Source organism: Eubalaena glacialis, chromosome 3 (assembly GCF_028564815.1).
Source record: "Eubalaena glacialis isolate mEubGla1 chromosome 3, mEubGla1.1.hap2.+ XY, whole genome shotgun sequence".
Taxonomy (NCBI): domain Eukaryota; kingdom Metazoa; phylum Chordata; class Mammalia; order Artiodactyla; family Balaenidae; genus Eubalaena; species Eubalaena glacialis.
This window is the reverse complement of record NC_083718.1, coordinates 85,027,582-85,032,129: the sequence shown is the minus strand read 5'-3', so window position 1 is coordinate 85,032,129 and position 4,548 is coordinate 85,027,582.

Here is a 4,548-nt window from a genome sequence, read left to right as displayed (position 1 = left end):
CATTTTACTGCCTGGGTGTGTTGGTTTGGGTCTTTTGGGAAACAGCTGCTGAGACAAAGTTAACAATATAAGAAGTTTATTGGGGGTAACACCTGTAAAAGATAAAGAGAGAGGAAGCAGGATTGGGTGTGGAGAGCCCCAAGTCACGATGCAGCTCTGACAGTCTCAGCCAGCCCAACACGGAGATCTGGGATAAAGATCGCCAGTTAGAGGAGTCTCATGGAGCAGAAATGGCCAGTCCTGGTACCCACATCAGGCTCAGTCATTGGCTGGGGGCTGTCTGGGAAGAGTATGGTCTCAACTGGAATATAATAGTGAATCCTGAAGGTCTTGCAACTGGAAGCTGTGAGATCACTGCATTCTGGTAGGTGAACAGAAATACTTTCCTGAAGGGGATCCAAGTAGGGCACCTCCACAGCTGCTACAGTCCACACCTTGTGTCACGTGGATTCACTTCTCCATACATATTGGGTAAGTGTTCCCTGGACCTCTTCTCAGGAGAAACTCAGTTGAGGGAGGTTAGTGGAATAATGTACAGCTCCATTGCTGCAGTTGGTCTCAGGGCTGCAACTGGTGCTCATTGTTTCCTTCCTCCATTCTAAATCCCCTTTGCCCTCAGCCTTCACCTCTACTGGTCTCAGTGGCTTACCCAGTGATGCAGCCCAAACACTAATTCCTGAGGGGTCTGAGGTAACTTCTCACGTCAGGGTTGCTACACTTGCCCATTCATGGTCACAACTAGGCAAGGGAGTACCAAGAGGTGCCCAGGTGGGTCACCGCACACATTCCTCCCTGCCCCAATTGGGTAACTGAAGAAAGTCTACCTCTTCCCTGATCAGAGCCAATGACCCCTGACAACATGGTAATTTCTTTTCTTGCCTGCTGCTCTCTGTATACAAGGAGTGCAAAGTGCCCAGGTGGCAGCCACTGCATGAAACTCAATGTTACCCTTGTGGAAAGAATATATCCCTTTGGGGATTAGAACTTCAAACCCTGCAGAGCCCAGAGTTGCAGGAACAGGAAGCACAAAGTCCCCAGTGGGTCACTGAGAATGATGGTAAGTGGGTGCTATTGTCTGAATGCTTGTGTCCCTCCAAAATTCGTATGTTGAAATCCTAATGCCCAATATGATGGTGTTAGGAGGTGGAGCCTTTGGGAGGTGATTAGGTCCTCAGAGAGAGCCCTCATGAATGGTATTAGTGTCCTTATTAAAGAGGTCCAAGAGAGACCCCTCCCTGCTTCTGCCATGTGAGGACACAGTGAAAAGACAGACATCTAAGAACCAGGAAGTCCTTACCAAATACCAAGATGCTGTACTTGCCAGCCTCCAGAACCATGAGAAATAAATGTTTGTTGTTTATTAGCTACCTGATATGTGGCATTTTGTTGTAACAGCATGAGCTAAGACTGTGGGGCTACTCCTTTCCTGCTCCAGGCCCCACTCAGAGCTGGCACTTTTTTTTTGTCACCTAGTATGTGGGCCAGAGCAGTATTCCTAGCGTGGAAAGTATTGCCTTCACAAGCTGAAGAGGCCTCCCAGGTCTGTGATCCTTTCTTTGTGGTAAGGGATGGAAGATGAAGTAGTTTGTCTTTTACTTTGGAAGGGATGTCCTGGCATGTCTCTTAAACACTGGACTCTTAAGAACTTTACTGATGTAAGAAAGACTTTACTGATGTAAGACCAACTGATGTAAGACTTTACTGATGTAAGAATTTCTGTAGGGATTACCTTCCACACTCTGGAGTGTGTGTGTCTTACCTAGGCTTTTAGGGTGCTAGCTCCTCTTGCTCATCCTGACTGATCAGCATGATGTCATCAATGTAACAGACCAGAGGGATGTTGTGCAGGATGTCCACACAGTGCAGATTGCTTCTGACTAGGTGGGGTGGATCCACTGGAAGCTGGACTTTGGCTAGGACTCTACTTATCACCCGACTCTCTCAGGCTCCCACTCCAACAGAGGGGTGAGAATGACACTTTGGGTCTCCAGGTGTCAATGTCAACTTAGATTCTGTGTCCAACAGTCCTCAAAATGCCTGGGTGTTCTCTCCTATATCTACAGTTACTTGAGGAAATAGTCCTAAGTCCCTTTTTGGAAAGACTGGGGAATCACTACAGTATACACTTACTGTGGTGTTGCCGGTCTTGGAGACATGGCCACCTCTTTTATCAATGAATTCTTGGTCTGGAAACTGACTGAGGCTGGGGAACTAGACAAGGGACCATGATTTTTTACTGGGACCTCCATCCTGAGGCTTCTGCTCATCTATTTTTGCTTTCTTTTGATATATTCAGCAATACCCTTGTTTTGCCTGCCCATCTATTTTGCCCCTAGGGATGCCATGTTCTATTACTCATCTTCACAACTCTTTGTGTCAAGCTCCTGGGCTGTCACTCTGACCTTGCCAGTCATTAGGATCATTAATAACCCCCAGGCTTCTGGCAGTTAAATGCTGCCACTTGGCCTCTATCGCTGTTGCTATAGAAGAGCCAAACTGTGACAGCATCTCCTCTTGTTAGCTCTGGCTTGCAGAAGAAAGCCAACACTGAACTTCTTAGTAATGCTGGTACTCCTCTTACCAGCACATTCCTGATGGCACTGGTAAATAGGGTTGTTCTAGACCTTCCAGGGAACATCCTTTGGTAGGGTTTCTGGCCTCTTATAATTGACTCTAGCATGGCCACTTCACTGAGCCATTTAATCCTTTCTTCCTCACAATTGCTGTGGCAATTCAGGCAATTGAACTTCACTCAGCAAAAGTTATCACATCCTCCAGGTTTCTAGGAGCCACACAGGCAGGTCCTTACAAGGAAGTTAAATTCTATTCCAGGGGAGGGGGTCCCAGTCAATAAACTCTTCCTTATCCAGTCTTGTATTTCAGCCCCTTGATTAAGCATCACCAAAAACCCAATCCCAGGGGCTTCCCTGGTGGCACAGTGGTTAAGAATCCGCCTACCAATGCAGGGGACACGGGTTCGAGCCCTGGCCCGGGAAGATCCCACATGCTACGGAGCAACTAAGCCCATGTGCCACAATTACTGAGCCTGCGCTCTAGAGCCCACGAGCCACAACTACTGAGCCCACATGCCACAACTACTGAAGCCCGCGCGCCTAGAGCCCGTGCTCCGCAACAAGAGAAGCCACTGCAATGAGAAGCCCGCGCACTGCAACAAAGAGTAGCCCTCACTCGCCGCAACTAGAGAAAGCCCGAGAGCAGCAAGGAAGACCCAAAGAGGCCAAAAAAAAACAAAAAAACAAAAAAACCCAATCCCATAGATACTCCCCAACTCTTACCAGTTCATATTGGTCAGTTCTTGCAGCTACTTTGGGGTATGTCCTTTTCTTCCCTTATCAAGACCAGCATGTTCTTACTGGACTATGCTGTCACTTAACCCTAATTAAGATCCTGGCAGTCAGGAGAGGAGGTGGAGGCAAATTCTGAGGGGGAGAGCCCTCTGCAGTGTCTTCCCACATGGAGGGAGTGCTAGCTCCTAACAGGAAAGGGTGGGCCCCCTTTTAAGGCTCTGAGGTGCTCAGAAGAGTGTAGGGAGCCAAAATCTTCAGGGGCACCACCTAGATACCTCCATTCCATGTGTCAGGGTCCTGGGTTTTCCTAACCAGGATCCTGACCTTGATTACAGATCTGCCTCCTGGAACTCTCAAGTCTTGAGTTTGGTCTTCAGATTTTTTTTTCCCCCTCTCCCATTGTTATAGATAAGGGCCTCTTTGTAACCCATCAAAGAGGCTCTCTGGCCTTCACAGTCAATTTTCAATGTTTGGTAACTGCTCTCAGCTTTTCATTATCTCTTGGCAGGACTCAATGCAACTTAATAACAGTCAGCCAATTCCACTGTCCTTGTATTTGCTGCTATCCCTCCACCTACCACATATGTCCGAATTGTTTCACCATAGGAGTATTTTCCCACTTCACCATCAGTGAAAATTTTAGCAAATGCGCCACCACCTTGTCCCAGTGACTATCTGTACCCCACATACTATCCAGGAGGGGTTCTTATTGCCAGCCAGGCGGTGAGTAATGCAGTTCCCAAACCCCATCTTACTGCCAGCCTTCTCAGAACACTCCTGGAACCAACTGAGTCAGTTCAGGTGGTCTGGCAAGCAGATGCTAAGACAAAATTAGGAGTGCAAGAGATTTATTGGGTAGTAATGCCTATGAAAGATCAAGGGAAAGGAAGCAGGAATGGGTAAGTAAAGCGTTTGGATAGTGATACAAAATTGGGCAAGGAGAATCTCAAGTCATGATGCAGACAGATCCTCCCAAGTTGCAGTTGACCCAGTGAAAAGTTCCAGAGCAAACAGGGTCCTCTAGAGGAGTCCAACAGTGGGCAGAAATGGCCAAGCCCTAATGTCCACATGGTGCCTAGTCATAGGCTGATAGCTGCTCAGTGAGAGTGGGGCCTCAGCTCTAACACTGTAACAAATCCCAAAGGTGATGTAGCTGGAGGCTAACAGCTAACAGCACTCTGGCAGTTGAATGGCACTGTCTTTTTTTTTTTTTTAATTAATTTATTTATTTTTGGCTGTG